Below are 19,308 nucleotides of genomic sequence, written 5' to 3'. Positions count from 1 at the left end.
AACCATTATTAGTGAGCATTATATTATTTGGTGATACTTTGTAAACAGTCTGGAGTTTGTTCTCATTAAGAGAAACATTTAAGGATACAAATACCTTAAAGGGAAATGATAGAATGAAAAGCACTGCAACAGACACTGAGTTGACACTTTTATACTTTAAAACAAATGCCAAATATTGAACTTTGTAAATCTCTGTGTTTTTGTTCCATGGTGAAAAGTACAAGTACATCAATGACAGCAGTTTTATAAACAGCAGCAGCTGAGTGAAAATAGTGGTCATACAGTTTTCTAATTACATTGGAAGTGTAGTGAAGATCAAACATGTAAAACTGTTAGTGTTTTACAGGGTGATAAGTACAATCATCCTAGCTGCTGTGATAATGGAAATACTTTTGAATGTTAGGAAATTCAAGTTTGTGGTCCTCAAGTTTTAACCATGTACTTGGCATTTACTTGGGCTACGAGGTGGGGGTGGGGTATTTTTTTTCCAAATAGTTAGTATTATCAGAACACAGTTGAACAACACACAAATAAAACATCTTTGACAACTTTTTTTGTGGTCCACTGTTAAAATGTAGAATACTGTTGTGAAAAGAGATAGGGCACTGAATTTTGGCTATGCAAAATCTAGTGGCAAACAGAAACAGCCCTTCCCAAGGGTAAGTCTATTTGCAGAATTTAAAGAACAAGTTTAATTGTTTGGTCATTTCACATAATGCTATCCTTCCTTTCTGTTGTTACATCAGCAGGACCACATCATTCAGAGGTACTATGATAACAGATGTGGAAACTGGTGGCAAACCTAAATGTTTACTATTTCAGTAAACATTTAGGACCTACTTTTTTAAATCTGCAAGTGAGGAATTCCACAAATGTGCTTACAGTTCCACACAATTATTGTAACTGTGTGTGAAAATTGTGCAACTATGCAAATATTCATTTATGTATCTAACTGGAAATTGGATGCAGTTACCTAATTTGTGTAGGTATCTGTACTAATTGCATGCAGAAATTAGGCATACACTGCACAAATATTTTTGTACACACAATTGCATGCATATGGTTTTTGAAAACAAACCTTGAATATGTTATCTCACATATGAGCTTGCTGGGAAAAAACCACAATAGAATGACATTTTTCCTTTTTGAAAATCATGTTTCCCAGGGTTATATAGAAAATGTATGTATCTCTTTTTGTTGTCTGTTTCCCAAGATTTGTATATGAGGCCTGATTCCCCACTCTATTGTACAAGTTTTATGTTGGTGTAGCATGGGCCTAAAACTTGTGTAACATAGTGGAGAATAAAGCCAGCTAATTCCTCTAACCTTGAAGTCATTTCCACTGCCTTACTTTGATTTTCTGTAGTTCATTAATGTCCTAAGAACAAAACAATTAAAAATCCATAAAAAGTACAATTTATCAAAAGTTTAAAAAGAAGTAGTGAGAAGCAAAGAGATGTGTTGAAACAGAGAAATCTAAATTAATATAATTTAAAAATAATTTATCTCTTCTATTTCTCTGAAAACAACACACACAGAACCAACTTTTCCAAACCTAATAGTAATAAAGGCAATTTTAACAGTGAGATCCTTCATATGGCCGTAACCTTTTTTTCTTCTGGGATGGTGAAAGTATATAGTGAAAGCAGGCATTCATGTGGGTGAAAAAAATGTTAGATAAGAAAGCATAAGCAAGGCTGACATGATCCATTACATGGTTGCCTAGGAAGCTTATGAGAGAGGTGAAACACACACAAAATTGCATACCATGTAATCCTAATGAAATCCCTTCTAAACCTTGTAAAAACATTCCCAAATCCTTCTAAATAAAGTCTGTTAATGCAATTAATCCAAAATTGTGGTGTTAAAGCAGCTTACCCTGTTCATGGAGTCATGAACCTGCCTGTCTTGGCTGAAGGTTATGTACAGTCCACAGAGATGCAAAGTTAAATCACTCTTTGGTTATTAGCCCATAATATAAATTACATCATGTATGGTATGAACCCCTGTTTGTGGAAAGCCAATTTAATTCTATTACACAAACTATACTATTCTGATTTACTTTGTTGTTGAAAAATAATACAGTAGTTATTGTAAAGTAAATTAAAAAAAAAAGTGGAGATAGGAGGTTCCGAGTAAACTACAGTAAACTCTCTATGGCTGAAATAGAGAGTTTAACTGTGTTGTGATTTTCAGTTGAGTGTGGGCTAGTTTGTATTTTTTTAAAAGTTGCAGTCAAGATAAAATGTAACTGTAATTGATATTATATCATCAATATGACTTTACACTGATAGTAATAAAACTCATTTGCATCAATGGATTATAAACAACAGTGGTAATGTAAAGTCACTGGAGTTATCACAATTTACACCTGATGAAGATCTGGCCCAGATTAACATAATTTTAGGATTCTAACTGATATATTAAAGACAAGAACTTTCTCATTTAACTGTAAAAGTTATGGTTTGTATATCTACCTCGATCAAGGGCCCACAGGGAAACCCATACAATATAAATATGCATTCACTTATGTAATACAAAGTTACTCCTATTTTGAGGTTCTCATAACCACCTCCTTGAGCTATGGGCTCATGATTAACAATATAACACCTGAGATGCAGTGCAGAACTAATCTCTGCTGACAGTGATTCCCTGTGTGGCCTTGATCAAGTCATTTATTGCTCTTTAGGTAAAATCTTTTCCCATTTATTTACCTTCCTTAAAGAGTATTAATTAGTTTATGTTTGTGCAGTGTTTTGAAGAAGTAAAGCAGTATATGTAAGGGGTTTAGATTATTACTAAATATCTAGGGTGAAATCCTGGCTCCATTGAAGTCTACGCATCATCAGGGATCTACAACCTATCCTGGACAATGATCCCACACTTTCACAGGCCTTGGGTGGCAGGCCAGTCCTCGCCCACAGACAACCTGCCAGCCTGAAACATATTCTCACTAGTAATTGCACACCGCACCATAGTAACTCTAGCTTAGGAACCAATCCATGCAACAAACCTCGATGCCAACTCTGCCAACATACCTACACCAGCGACACCATCACAGGACCTAACCAGATCAGCCACACCATCACTGGTTCATTCACCTGAACGTCCTCCAAGGTAATATACGCCATCATATGCCAGCAATGCCCCTCTGCTATTTACATCGGCCAAACTGGACAGTCTCTATGGAAAAGGATAAATAGACACAAATCAGATATTAGGAACGGCAATATACAAAAACCTGTAGGAGAACACTTCAACCTCCCTGGCCACACTATAGCAGACCTGAAGGTGGCCATCTTGCAGCAAAAGAACTTCAGGACCAGACTTCAAAGAGAAACTGCTGAGCTTCAGTTCATCTGCAAATTTGACACCATCAGCTCAGGATTAAACAAAGACTGTGAATGCCTTACCAACTACAAAACCAGTTTCTCCTCCCTTGGTTTTCACACTTCAACTGCTAGAACAGGGCCTCATCCTCCCTGACTGAACTAACCTTGTTATCTCTAGCTTGCTTGTATATATATACCTGCCCTTGGAAATTTCCACTACATGCATCCGATGAAGTGGGTATTCACCCACAAAAGCTCATGCTCCAAAATGTCTGCTAGTCTATAAGGTGCCACAGGATTCTTTGCCGCTTTTACAGATCCAGACTAACACGGCTACCCCTCTGATACGGGAGTTTTGTTATTGAATTCAATGAAGCCAGGATTTCACCCAAAGAGTTTTAACAAAACCTACTTTTGGTCCTGCTATAGCTGATAGGATACCTCATTTGCACAGTGCCTTGCACAATATTCAAAAGATGTGGGCACTGGTTTAGCAACACCATGCTGTGGGCCCTTCAGCAGGCTCTGGGGAGGCATCAGGACATCAAGCTTACTACAAAGCTAGATTACAGTTATAATAGCTCTATTGTATGGCAGTGAAATGTGGACACTGAAGAAGGCTAAAAAGCACTGGATTGACCTTTTCAATTCTTATCATCTTCATCAGCTGCTTCATATTAAGTGCCAGGATAATATCAACAACGAGGATATTTGTAGCTGAACCCACCAACAACCTCCATCAGTAGTGGTTTGGTTTTGGTGGCTTTCTTGGTTTGAATATATTATTAGGATGGAAGATGAACTAATTATGAAAGAGCATTAACCAAGGAATGTCACCATATGGTTGGCGATCACATAGCTTTGGTGACATAATAAGATTGCCAATGACAGACATACAGATAAAGATCAAAATGGATGGCACTTGAACTGCAAGGAAGCTACATCCCTTTGTCATTTGCTATGATGATGATAGCGCAATGGCATACTGGTCCACAGCTGGCATTCATGGGCACTATGGTAAAAGAAATAATAAACAATAGCTCATATCATAATGTCTTGTTTTGGAGCCAGTGGCTCAAGGTTCTAGTCACAATGGTACAGGGCTGTATGGTTTATTTAGTAATAGTGCTGTTTTTCTTTTAATTTTTAGCACTGATTAATTCCAGAAAGGCACCTACTGTTACTTTACATATGTAGAAAACTAGTCAAACTGTTGCTGAATTACAGGGGACTAAAAATTACCCTGATTATGGAACCACTCATTAATGACTCCATAGTTCATATTGCAGCTGCAGTTTTATGAAAGACTCTGTCTTCATACCCCTGACAGGTGCACTGAAAAAATGTTTTTAACTAAACTATTTTCTGAATGCATTTATTAGAGTACAGAAGAATTTTTAGTTTTTTGAACCCTCCAGGCAAATTTTATTCAAATTATTTGATGCTTAAAAATCAAAGTTGAAAAAAAAATTCTCAATAACTATATTTGTCCATCTTTTAAAAAAGCTTGATTGCAACATATCAAACTTTAAATGTTAAATAATACCAAAATCTGATCTGTCCACTAAAACACTTTGAAAAGATTTATTTATAGAAATTGTGCGTATTGTCTTTTATGGTGCTATATACTATTTTAGGAAAAAATGAAGAAGAAGAGATGTGGATGAGTCGGGCCCTACCAATTTCAGGATCTATTTTGGTCAATTTCACGGTCATAGGATTTAAAAAATCATAAATTCCATGATTTCAGCTATTTAAATTTGAAATTTCACGATGTTGTAATTGTAGGCATCCTGACCCAAAAAGGAGTTTTGGGGGGGGAGTTACATGGTTATTTTAGGGGGGCTTGTGGTACTGCTACCCTTACTTCTGCAGTGTTCCTGGTGATGGTGCTACCTTCAGAGCAGGGCAGCTGGAGAGTGGTGACTGCTAGCCAGGAAGGCAGAGTCGCTGCCAGGACCAGCACAGAAATAAAGGATGGCATGGTATGGTATTGCCAATCTTACTTCTGTGCTGCTGCCTGCAGTGCTGGGCCCTCACTCAGCAACTGCCGCTCTCCGGCCACCCGACTGTGAAGGCAGCAGTGCAAAAGTAAGGGTGGCAATACCAAGACCTCCCCTAAAATAACCTTGCAACTCTCCCCCCGTCAATCCTCCCCCCCACCGCCCACAACTCCCATTTGGGTCAGGACCCCCAATTTGAGAAACGCTGGTCTCACCCATGAAATCAGTGTAGTATAGGGTAAAAGCACACAAAAGATCAGATTTCATGGGGGGGAGACCAGATTTCACAGTCCGTGATGTGTTTTTCCTGGATGTGAATTTGGTAGGCCCCTGTGGATGAGTCAATTATGAGAACCAGGAACTTTTTTTTAGAAGTGTGGTCTTAAACCTTGCGAAAAATTTGCAGGGATAGAGATACTGCAATTGGAAGGAAAAATCTTCTTTTTCATCAGTAGTGAGTACATCGTTCAAACCCCTAAATATTGACATGTCAGTAATAGAATGTTAATTTATTATATTAAGTAAAGTGTTAATCATATGTATAGCTATAAGTCATGTCTCTACCTCAGCTTCTGTCTTTTCTTTACTAAATCAATAATCATCCCTGGCAATCCTTATCAATGCTTGTTTCACAAGTTAGTCCTCAGTATAGTAACCTTAGCATATAAAACTGGCATAGTAAATTAGCAGTGAATTATCTTTCAAACACTGAGAATTACATTTATTTCGTAAAGGACCTCTGTGCTCTGTAAACCTCCTTTTGTACCTATCATAACCTTAGTCCCAGATTTGGACCTTAGCGTCCAAAATATGGGGGTTAGCATGAAAACCTCCAAGCTTAGTTACCAGCTTGGACCTGGTACCTGCTGCCACCACCCAAAAAATTAGAGTGTTTTGGGGCACTCTGGTCCCCCTGAAAAACCTTCCCTGGGGACCCCAAGACCCAAATCCCTTGAGTCTCACAACAAAGGGAAATAATCCTTTTTCCCTTCCCCCCTCCAGGTGCTCCTGAAGAGATACACAGACACAAGCTCTGTGAAACTACACAGAGGGACTCCCCCTCTCTGTTTCCAATCCTGGAAACAAATAGTACTTTCCTATTCCCCCAGAGGGAATGCAAAATCAGGCTAGCAAATCCAACACACAGATCTCCCCTGATTTCTTCCTCCCACCAATTCCCTGGTGAGTACAGACTCAATTTCCCTGAAGTAAAGAAAAACTCCAACAGGTCTTAAAAGAAAGCTTTATATAAAAAAAGAAAGAAAAATACATACCAATGGTCTCTCTGTATTAAGATAATACAATACAGGGTCAATTGCTTAAAAGAATATTGAATAAACAGCCTTATTCAAAAAGAATACAAATCAAAGCACTCCAGCACTTATATTCATGCAAATACCAAAGAAAAGAAACCATATAACTTACTATCTGATCTCTTTGTCCTTACACTTAGAAACAGAAGACTAGATAGTAGAAACTGCTTCTCCAAAGCTCAGAGAAAGCAGGCAGACAGACAAAAGACTTAGACACACAATTCCCTCCACCCAGAGTTGAAAAAATCCGGTTTCCTGATTGGTCCTCTGGTCAGGTGCTTCAGGTGAAAGAGACATTAACCCTTAGCTATCTGTTTATGACACGCCCCCCAAATTGCAGACAGTGGGGAAGCTCACTGGCGGCGATTTCCTTCTTGAACTTTAAAATAAACAGATTACTACAACACATGCACCTTTACATATACTACTAAGTATATAACTAACAGACTTCTACATTTTAAGAACATTTAACTACTGAATTCTGGGAAACTCTCACGGGAGAGTGCATCAGCTACTTTGTTAGAAGCTCCTGTGATGTGTTGAATTTCAAAATCAAAATCTTGGAGAGCTAAACTCCAACGAAGAAGTTTCTTGTTGTTCCCCTTGGCAGTATGAAGCCACTTTAGTGCAGCATGGTCAGTTTGTAGTTGGAACCGCCGTCCCCAAACATATGGGCGTAGCTTTTCCAGGGCGTACACAATGGCATAGCATTCCTTTTCACTGACTGACCAGTGACTTTCCCTCTCAGACAGTTTCTTGCTGAGAAACACGACAGGATGGAAGTTGTGATCTGTTGCTTTCTGCATGAGCACTGCTCCTATACCACGCTCAGATGCATCTGTGGTTACTAGGAATGGCTTGTCAAAGTCCGGGGCCCTGAGCACAGGGTCAGACATGAGCATCGCCTTAAGCTGGGTAAAGGCCTTTTGACACTCATCAGTCCACTTAACTGCATTTGGCTGGGTCTTTTTGGTCAGGTCAGTCAATGGGGCAGCGATTTGGCTGTAGTGTGGTACAAATCGCCTGTAGTATCCGGCCAAGCCTAAGAAGGATTGGACCTGCTTCTTGGACCGTGGGACAGGCCACTTTTGGATAGCATCCACCTTGGCCTGTAGGGGGTTTATGGTTCCTCGACCCACCTGGTGCCCCAGGTAAGTCACTCTGTTTTGGCCTATTTGACACTTTTTGGCCTTAACAGTTAGTCCTGCCTGCCTGATGCGCTCAAAGACCTTTTTCAGGTGTAGTAGGTGTTCGGGCCAGGAGTCTGAAAAAATGGCCACATCATCGAGGTAGGCAACTGCAAATTTTCCCAGTCCAGCTAGTAGACCATCTACCAGCCTCTGGAAGGTGGCGGGTGCATTTCGAAGGCCGAAAGGAAGGACATTGAATTCATACACCCCCGCATGGGTGACGAATGCTGACCTCTCCTTGGCAGGTTCATCTAGCAGTACTTGCCAGTACCCCTTGGTTAAGTCTATTGTAGAGATGAACTGGGCACGTCCCAACTTCTCCAATAGCTCATCAGTGCGTGGCATTGGATAGCTGTCCGGACGAGTTACAGCATTTAGCTTACGGTAGTCCACGCAAAAGCGTATTTCCCCATCTGGTTTGGGTACCAGAACCACTGGAGATGCCCATGCACTGGTAGATGGGCGGATTATACCCATCTGTAGCATGTTCTGGATCTCCCGTTCTATAGCAGCTTGGGCATGAGGAGACACTCGGTAGGGTGGGGTTCTGATTGGGTGAGCATTACCTGTATCAATGGAGTGGTATGCCCGTTCAGTCCGTCCTGGGGTGGCTGAGAACAATGGGGCGAAGCTAGTGCACAGCTCCTTGATTTGTTGCCGCTGCAGACGTTCCAGGATGGTTGAGAGGTTCACCTCTTCCACGCCACCGTCTTTTTTCCCGTCGTAGTAGACACCGTCAGGCCACTCAGCATCATCTCCCTGGACTGTAAACTGACAAACCTGTAAGTCTCTGGAATAGAAAGGCTTGAGAGAATTAACATGGTACACTTTAGGCTTTAGTGAGGAATTGGGAAATGCTATGAGGTAGTTTACAGCTCCCAGGCGCTCTTGGACCGTGAATGGCCCTTCCCATGATGCTTCCATCTTATGGGCCTGTTGCGCCTTCAAGACCATAACCTGGTCTCCTACCTTGAAGGAACGTTCTCTGGCATGTCTGTCATACCAGGCCTTTTGCTCTTCCTGAGCATCCTTTAGATTCTCTCTAGCAAGGGCTAAAGAGTGTTGGAGGGTGCTTTGTAGGTTGCTTACAAAGTCCAGAATGTTAGTTCCTGGAGAAGGTGTAAACCCCTCCCATTGCTGCTTCACCAACTGTAATGGCCCCTTAACCTCGTGACCATACACAAGTTCAAATGGTGAAAACCCTAAACTGGGATGTGGTACAGCCCTGTAGGCAAACAGCAACTGCTGCAACACGAGGTCCCAATTATTGGAGAATTCGTTGAGGAATTTTCGTATCATGGCCCCCAAAGTTCCATTGAACCTTTCCACCAGGCCATTGGTTTGATGGTGGTACGGGGTGGCAACCAAGTGATTCACCCCATGAGTTTCCCACAGTTTTTCCATGGTCCCTGCCAGGAAATTAGACCCTGAATCTGTAAGGATGTCAGAGGGGCCAACCTACCCTGTCAAAGATGTCTGTTAGGGCCAGGCACACAGTGTTAGCCCTGGTGTTGCCTAGAGCGACTGCTTCTGGCCATCGGGTAGCAAAGTCCACTAAAGTCAGTACGTACTGCTTTCCTCTGGGCGTCTTTTTTGGGAAAGGGCCCAGAATATCCACAGCTACTCGCTGAAATGGGACCTCAATTATGGGGAGTGGCTGGAGAGGGGCCTTGACCTGGTCTTGAGGCTTTCCCACTCTTTGGCATACCTCACAAGACCGGACATACTTGGCAACATCCTTGCCCATCCCCTCCCAGTGGAAGGACTTCCCCCACCGGTCCTTGGTTCTGTTCACCTCAGCATGGCCACTGGGATGATCATGGGCTAAGCTTAAGAGCTTCTCCCGGTACTTAGTTGGAACCACCAACTGTTTTTGCGGCTGCCATTCTTCCCGGTGTCCACCAGAAAGAATTTCCTTGTATAAAAGTCCTTGGTCTATAACAAACCGGGATCGATTAGAAGAGCTGAGAGGCGGTGGGGTGTTCCGTGCCGCCGCCCACGCTTTCTGAAGGCTGTCATCTGCTTCCTGCTCAGTCTGGAACTGTTCCCTTGAGGCTGGGGTCACCAGTTCTTCCTCAGACTGTGGACTTGGGCTTGGTCCCTCTGGAAGCGATGTAGGTGATGGGGTTGTTTCCGTTGCTGGTGAACCGCTCTCCGCTGGTGCACCTGAGGGTATTTCAGGCTCTGGCTGAGCCTTTTGGGTATGGCTGTCTTTGGCTTCTGCCAGTTTTGGCTCGCTGGCGCCCTCTGGCGTTGAGTTTGAAAATGTGGTTGCACTTGCCGGTGCTGGTTGCTGTTCCAGTTCCGGGCCTGGGACTGGAGATGCTGTGGCTGTTTCAGTGGTAGGCATGGAATCCGGTCCACTACCTCTGCCTGGGTCTCTAGTAACACAGACGGGGCGTCTGTGGACGGCTCAGGAACAGGAATGGGTCTGGAAGCTTGCCTGGTTTGGCTACGTGTAACCATTCCCACTCTCTTGGCCTGCCTCACCTGGTTGGCCAAGTCTTCCCCCAGTAGCATGGGGATAGGATAATTGTCATAGACTGCAAAAGTCCACATTCCTGACCAGCCTTTGTACTGGACAGGCAGTTGAGCTGTAGGCAAGTCTACAGCTTGTGACATGAAGGGGTAAATTGTAACTTTGGCCTTTGGGTTGATGAATTTGGGGTCAACGAAGGATTGGTGGATAGCTGACACTTGTGCCCCCGTGTCTCTCCACGCAGTAACCTTCTTTCCACCCACTCTCAAATTTTCCCTTCGCTCCAAGGGTATTTGAGAGGCATCCGGGCCTGGGGATCTTTGGTGTGATGGTGGTGTAATGAATTGCACTCGCATGGTGTTCTTGGGACAGTTGGCCTTGATATGTCCCAGTTCATTACACTTAAAGCATCTTCCATCTGATGGGTCACTGGGCCGAGGTGAGTTACTGGAGACTGGTGAGGTTGAAGGGTAGGGTATCTGTGGCTTTACTTGGGTGGTATGTGGGGTTTTTGGCTGTCCTCGGTTGTAAGGTTTATGGTCTGTGTGCCCCCTGGGGTAATCGTTCCCCTTGACAGTAGCTTTCTTGCTTTCTGCCAGTTCCATCCATTTGGTTCCAATCTCCCCCGCCTCAGCGATATCTTTGGGATTTCCATCTTGTATGTACCGTGTGATGTCTTCAGGAACACCATCCAAGAACTGCTCCATTTGTATGAGGAGGTGCAGTTCTTCCAAGGTTTGAATGTTGTTTCCTGTTATCCAGGCCTCATAGTTTTTTGCAATGTAGTAGGCGTGTTTGGGAAATGACACCTCTGGTTTCCACTTTTGGGTTCTGAAACGCCGACGGGCATGATCTGGGGTTATCCCCATCCTGTATCTGGCCTTGGTTTGAAAAAGTTTATAGTCATTCATTTGCTGCTTAGGCATTTCAGCTGCCACCTCTGCTAAAGGTCCACTGAGCTGTGACCTCAATTCTACCATGTACTGGTCTTCGGGAATGCTGTACCCAAGACAGGCTCTTTCAAAATTTTCCAAGAAGGCCTCGGTGTCATCACCTGCCTTGTAGGTGGGAAATTTCCTGTGCTGTGGAGCAATAATGGGCGCCAGGTTGTTAGGGTTTGCTGGCACATGCAGCCCAGCTTTGGCCAACTCCAGTTCATGTTTTCTCTGTTTTTCCTTCTCTTCATTCTCTTTTTGTTGTTTTTCCATTTCTTTTTGGTGTTTTTCCATTTCTTTTTGGTGTTTTTCCATGTCTCGGCGGTGGGCCGCCTCTTCTTCTGCTTGTTTCCTTCGGTAGGCCACCTCTTCTTCTTCTAGTTTTCTTTTGTGTGTTGCCTCTTGGGCTGCCTGTTCTCTTTGGAGGGCTGCCTGTTCTCTTTGGAAGGCTGCCAGTTTGATGCTTTCTTCCTTTTCTTTCATCTCCATCTCTTTTTGTTTTATTTCCAGTTGTCGCCTGTGTTCAGCGTCTTTGATTTGTTCTTCGGCCTCAATTTTTGCCTTAGAAGTCATGATTCCTGTTTTCTTGTGTTGGGGTGCCCTCCGGTGTTTATCTTCTGAACTGCAGGTTCTCTGTTGCCTCCTGAAGTCTGCCTAGCAATAGTGCCTTTAGCTAATCTGCAATGTTAAGTAAACCTGAAAAACCACTTTATTTGCATTTATATAGTGCTGGTACTTGCCTCCTAATGGGAGGGCTATTGCATGACAAAAGACCCTTAACAGTCTGGTAATGGCTTCTTGCTTAACATGCAAGCCACAAACTGCCAGAGAGAGCAGAAAAAGAAAATTCTCTCTGGTTCCCTTTTAAAACCAACTGTTTCTCTCTGCTAAAAAGCCCTTAGCAGAGAAGAGAAAAATATAATATTCCTACTGGCTTCTGGATTCTGTCTATATCCCACCGCTGCTACACCATATCATAACCTTAGTCCCAGATTTGGACCTTAGCGTCCAAAAATGGGGGTTAGCATGAAAACCTCCAAGCTTAGTTACCAGCTTGGACCTGGTACCTGCTGCCACCACCCAAAAAATTAGAGTGTTTTGGGGCACTCTGGTCCCCCTGAAAAACCTTCCCTGGGGACCCCAAGACCCAAATCCCTTGAGTCTCACAACAAAGGGAAATAATCCTTTTTCCCTTCCCCCCTCCAGGTGCTCCTGAAGAGATACACAGACACAAGCTCTGTGAAACTACACAGAGGGACTCCCCCTCTCTGTTTCCAATCCTGGAAACAAATAGTACTTTCCTATTCCCCCAGAGGGAATGCAAAATCAGGCTAGCAAATCCAACACACAGATCTCCCCTGATTTCTTCCTCCCACCAATTCCCTGGTGAGTACAGACTCAATTTCCCTGAAGTAAAGAAAAACTCCAACAGGTCTTAAAAGAAAGCTTTATATAAAAAAAGAAAGAAAAATACATACCAATGGTCTCTCTGTATTAAGATAATACAATACAGGGTCAATTGCTTAAAAGAATATTGAATAAACAGCCTTATTCAAAAAGAATACAAATCAAAGCACTCCAGCACTTATATTCATGCAAATACCAAAGAAAAGAAACCATATAACTTACTATCTGATCTCTTTGTCCTTACACTTAGAAACAGAAGACTAGAAAGTAGAAACTGCTTCTCCAAAGCTCAGAGAAAGCAGGCAGACAGACAAAAGACTCAGACACACAATTCCCTCCACCCAGAGTTGAAAAAATCCGGTTTCCTGATTGGTCCTCTGGTCAGGTGCTTCAGGTGAAAGAGACATTAACCCTTAGCTATCTGTTTATGACAGTACCCTTGCTGAACTAGGATATTTGAACTGATGTTCATTAAGTCTGGCACACTTTGATTATGTGTGAACTCTAAGAGATTGCGTGCTTTTCAGATATTAAATATGAAACCTGGCTTGATTGTGTCCTTGCCATTTTATATTTCATTAGGAAAACACTCAGACAGAATATCTGTATCTGTCTTGTTTGAAATGGATAATTGACAAGACTTGTTCATTCAGAAATAAACTTAAAACTTGCTTGTGTATAAGTAAGGGCCATATAAACCACCTTTTATAAATATGATCAAATCTTATGTCAACTTAGTTTTATTTGAATCAGGATATTAGTACTTCCCTATTTAAACCACACTAGAAGAGTCTCTGTGTACCAGGTTTGCAATTCTCAATATAGCTCTTTCAGTAGCTAAATGGTCTGGCGCCAGGGCCCTCCAGGAGTTTTATTGGAATAGGTCAGTTGACCTGGTTAATCCCACTGTTATCCAGACTACATAATATGCTATTTCTCTAGTATAAACAAAATAAGTGTTCCTATATTACCTGGGAAATTCTAAAAATAAACATTGTACAGCACTACCACTTGTTGCTGGAGGCATTTGGATATTAATTTTCTTTTAACACAGGGTTGTAATCCTGAGATCAAAAGAAAGTATTCCCAACCTACCCTCGCAGCCTTTTCTGGTTGTTTTAGTTGCTTTTGTGGTAACTTTTGCTTTTTTAAAATCATATTTTACACTTTTATTAAAGAGTACTCTTAAACTGTTTTATTTTCTGATTAGAAAGTGCAGCATGCAAGTTAATCTGGGAGAATTGTCAGGTAAGTATAACAAATACTGTTTCTGGACAAAACTTTAAGAGATATATAAATATTCCTAATTCTTAATGTTTGACTGGATGGATCCCAGCATCTCAGGTCATTATAATTTGAATCATGACCTTTGTTACTCTAAAGGTAGTTTTCCTAGGATTAGAAAGCAGAGCTGGAGAAAAGGGAATATCTCAACACATGAATTCCCTGAGAAATGTCTGAAAATGTTCATTTATGGGGACAAAGACCTTCTTAAATTGAATAGACATATTAGGCAAGATCATGTGTGTTTCCAAATTTATTCTTGTAAATGTGTTAGGCCCCAAAGGACTGTTTCTTTTGTTCTAATATTATAAATGAAGTATTAGAGATGGGTGGTCATGAGCTGAATTAGATTTAGAAATAAAATAAATCAAAACTCAAAACAAACACATAATATAAAAAAAAACAATTAGTGACAAAGGCCCCATGTTCCCCTCCCAAATTAATTCCCAATCCTGCATTTAGATACTTGGATCCTGTAGTAGGCTATACCTCTCTAACACACCTTTGGGGAGAGGGTGAGCACTGCTCCAGTCTCAGAGGGCACAGACCTCCAGCTGTGATGGTCAGGGCATCCATCCCCTTACAGCTGGCCCACAAAAAAGCAGAGTCCTAGGTTTTCAGGAGCTAAAGGCAGGGATGGAAGGGGAGTACAAGCTCTTCTCCTTTTTGAGAGGGCCAAGGCCTTCCAGCCATTTCTCTAATCTACAGGATTATCTTCTAGAGGCCAGGAAGCTCTGAGTTACAGTCCTGCTCCGTTAGCGTATCACATGCAATTGAGCAGGGACCTCCCTTTTAAGGACCTGGCCTCCTCCAGGCTTGACAAGCCTCACAAGTGCCAGGGGATTAGTGCTTACTGTGCCCAGAGGATCTCATTAACTCCTTTCTGACTGGGATGGGGATCTGACTCACCACAGACCCATTAACACAGATCCCTCCACCTGTTCACAGTACTATAGTCTAATTCAGGGTCACAATGTAAATTCATTTGGAGAAGGAAAGCTGACAATGATGAGCAACTGCCTCTGGGTGCAATCAGCAGAATTATTGAAACTGAGGATCCACAGGATACAAATGGACAAACCATATAGAATAGCTTTGTGAGCAGCATCCTGACTTCCTACTGCATCCTGAGGCCCAATCCAGTGCCATATGTCAACAAATTAGGGATGCAGCCAGTAGCACCACCCAAATTAACTAAGAGTTATACCCTGTGTTTGGAAAAAAAGCCCATCACCTAAAATCAACACAGATATAATTTAATTCAGAGGATAAAATGGTAAGCCATTTAAGAAACAAACAGCTTCTCCAGGCTATCCGCATGCTGAAAGAGACAGTATATAGAAAAATGAGTTTGCTAACTGGAGAGCTGCAGAAACAGGGAGCAACCACTCTATGCAGCATACTTGCATAGTATTCAAACCATTCCAGGTGAATGATAGTGCTGTTCTGAGCTGGGTTCACTTATCTTGAATGTTCTATGTCAGAGGGTTAACATCCTGTAGAGAAAATACACAGCAATGGGAGGAAGAGAACTTTGGATGAAGAATCTGCTGTTTCTACTTGGAATAGAAAGGTTGGGCTTTCAGATTCACCAGAAAAACCAAGGGGGAAAGCATATATTGAAAGTAACAGCACAAATATATCATGAGATCCAACAAACTTTAATAACAGAGCTTTAATACAGTTCAACTGGGGATTGTATTGCAAAATACAAACAAGGAGGTCTATCATGAGTGGGGAGTGAAGCTTCCCTTGGGGGAGGCTAGTTCCCTGTCCCGCCTTTTCTGCCCGCGGCCCCACCCACATTCCCCCCCCCACTGTGCCCCAGGCTCTGGCCCTTCCCCCGCCCCCCCACCTGCCCCCCCCACTACTCACTGTGTGTCCCCCTCCCTCCTTTCCTCTTGTTCTGGTGACAGCAGGGGGTCTCACTTTCCAACTGGGCAGCCTAGAGCTGGGCACTGAGACTATTTCTGACATGCTTGACACTGGCAGAGGCTTGTTGCCCAGCTCTGCAAGCCAGGGCCATTGACTGGTGCCTCTCTCTGGGGGCAGGAGCCTGGCTTAGGCCTAACATTTGGACCCAGTAATGGAGGAGGTGAAGCTGCTGAGCCTGCTGTGAGTCTGGGTTGAGGGAAAGCTGACAGGATTCACTCCAGATCCACCAGAACTGTGACTCCTGCAATGCCCTCCAATGCACTATCAGGGCATCTCTCTGACTGGCCAGCCCAGGGCCTCTGCTGCCCCAGAGTCCCATCACTCAGAAATGCACTTCCTGAACAACTTTGGGCAAGGATCATCATAGCCATCTCCAGCCCCATAGCTGGCACCAGGAGCTGTCATTACAGGATGCGAGCAGTGAGCAGCGGCAGGGGGATTGAGTGAGAGGAGAGTAGGGACAGTGCAAGTGGCAGCAAGGGGGATGAGCAGAGAGGGAGGGGAAAGAGACGATGGATGCAGCAAATGGCCACAGTATGGGATAAGCGGGGAGGGTGTGGAGCAGGGCAGGGAGAGGAGGGAAGCAAAAAGGGGCAGCAGGAACCTCTAAAGAGGAGGGTGGAGTGAAGGAGAGCTGGATAGGAGTAGCCAGGCAGCAGCAGCCACTGGGGACCTTCGGGAAGGGGAGGAGCAAGGAGGAGAGAAGGCGGAGCCACCATGGCCCAGGCATCTCCCCAGGCCTATTATACCCACTGCCCATAAGGTTCATAGCGATTTCTGGGTTAGCATACACACCTTCTTTCTGCATCTCTATTATACGAATACTCTGCTTTTCAGTCCTTGCTACAAGCCTTCATCAGCTGCCTGCATATGTGCAGCACTCCATTTTATGAACCAGTGATCTGTCCAGAAAATGAGGAATGAATAAAGTAACAGGCAGTCAGAGGGCACTGTTCAATCACAGAGAGGAGCTAGAAGAATGGAAGATAAGCAAGCAGGTTTTTCACTGACTTTTTGGATCTCAAATTACTAAAAACAAAAACTACAAACAAACAAACAAACAAAAAGACTCCCCCTAAAACAACCACCACTCATTTTTATTAACAAATTGCACCAATTTTAGACAAACATATTTCTTGTCAGAGGATTTGAAATAAATGGTTTAGGTTAAAATTGCCCGGTGCCTATGGAGTGTTTTTTTTTATTATTATTATTTTTACTGTATTTATTTAGGCATCCATAGTATTTTTTGAGGTCTCCTATACAAGAAATATGCCTCCTAGCCATTATTTATAATTATGCTCTCCATATGGGGGGGACCTACTTTTTTTCCATTTCAAGAGATTTAAGACACTAGGATTTAAATAATTGCTATTCACAAGATGGCCTTGACAAAAGGGCCCAGGATTATCTCTTTAGCAACTTCAGAATCAAAGCTGCATTATTGATATGAAGTTAAAAGGGCTTTGCAGTTCTTTATGTAATTAAAAGCAACCATTATGATGGAAATTTCTCAGTGCAGCTGTTGCATCAGAAGAAAAGTTGCACTCTTTTCTGTCAGTAATCCCTTTAAATCTCTGACATGATTCATAGCTCCTTATACACTGTCTATAAATTAAACAGAACTGGCTGCCTTCCATAGGTAAATATTATTTATTTATTACCTTCACTTTCACCTCCATAAGCAAGTTTTATAAGAGCATGGTAGCAGAACTTGAATTTAGTAGATGAAACAATGACAGAATTTCCTTTAATCAGTTTCATTTTGGTTTTCTTTTTTTCAGATCCCTCATTATTTTCATGTGCCCAGAAATGTGATGGACACTCAAAGAAGCCATAGGAAGACAAACCCTGTCCCTAACAGCTTACAAATTTTGTACTTGACACAGCAATCAAGGATGACAGATATGAGGGACAGGACACAGTGTTGCTGAGTTTGGCCAAGGTTGGAGCCGGACTCACAATGACACTAGAAGTTTCAACCTTGACTGGGGGAAAAGATCCTTCTGATTGGCTGCCTGCCATACCTGTTCACCACCTGGGGCATAGCAGCCAATCAGGGCTGCTGCAGCAGGTAGGCTGAGCTTTCCCCATCCCCTCAGGAGCCAAAAGAAGTTTGGGGTTGGGGAAGGGAGAAGCCCACACTATTCTCATTGTGGTGGTTAGGAGGGAGCAGAAAGAATCTAGCAGCTTCGAGTGGCTCTGTTCCCTCCACTGCACTCTCCTCATGTGAGCAGTGCATCATTCTGCTCTTTGTTCCTCTCCATTCCCCTCTACAAGCTCCTTTGCTTCTCCTCTCCCCCTCCCCCATCTGTTCTGGCAACAACTGGCATGGAGAGGAGAAGAGGGGAGTGAAGACCCCCAGGAGTTGCTGCCCTCAGGCCTAGGGGAGCAAGGGACCAGAGGTGAGGCTGGGGGCAGTGCAGATATAGGGACTGAGGGGGTGCATAATGAGTGTGGGAACTGGAGGATGAATAATTCATTGGAAGACTGAGGGAAAAAAATTATTAATTAGAATTTCAGGGTTTGTGGAAAAGCTTGGAGCTCCTTACCATCTGGCTGGCTCAGGCAGGGAGGGAGGGAGAGCTCCTGCAGATTTGGGGACCAAAATCGCCTTGCTCCATACATTTAGGAGAGTGGGCGGCACTAAATGTCACATCTGTTGGGGATGGGTAGAGGAGAAGTTCAAAAATAAAATGTCAGCTGCCAAAACACCATGTGATATCTTTTTTTAAATAAATAAATAAGTAAAAATCTCATGATTTTTGAATCTTTGGGATTGTCAGTCCTGGAGATGGGATGAGGGTTACAGCAATAGGATCACATGATTACTGAGGTTAGGCATTCGTGTTTTGTACGTTTTTTGTTTTGGTTTTGTTTATTTTGTTTTCCTTGAGAATATTTTTACAGTTTGAACAGTTTGCTGTGCTTGTCCCTTTAATTTTGTCTCTTTTGGACTCTATGTATTGTGTCCCATCCCCCCCGTGTGCTTTGTAAAATCTTTACATTTTGTATTAGTACATATTGTGGATTGTCACAGGCTGAGTATGTTTTTCTAATGGTCCTAGGCCCAGCCCTGACCCATCTCCCTCCCCTCTTGGATTGTATGATTGAGAGGCAGGCTGCTGTTAGTAGGAGGGAGAGCTGGCACAAGGACTGGCACTGTGTTTGGAGGCTTTCCAGAAACTGGAACAGAACCAATGTTGGTTTCCTCTGAGAAGGAGCTAATGAAGGAGCCCAGGAAGGGCCCTTTGTAAGAAGCCAGAAAAGACTAGAGAGGAGGCCTAGGGCTGCGCTACAGAAGGATATTAGGGGATGTAATAGGGTGGCCTGCCTCTTTAAGGGCCAGAGGCCTTGGGGCAGTCAGCACCAGTCTACCAGTGCAGAGTTGGCCTTAAGAGGAAGGATGTCCAGAAATAGAGAGTGCTGG

The sequence above is a fragment of the Gopherus flavomarginatus genome, chromosome 3, assembly GCF_025201925.1.
Source record: "Gopherus flavomarginatus isolate rGopFla2 chromosome 3, rGopFla2.mat.asm, whole genome shotgun sequence".
Lineage (NCBI taxonomy): Eukaryota > Metazoa > Chordata > Testudines > Testudinidae > Gopherus > Gopherus flavomarginatus.
This window is presented reverse-complemented; position numbering follows the sequence as displayed.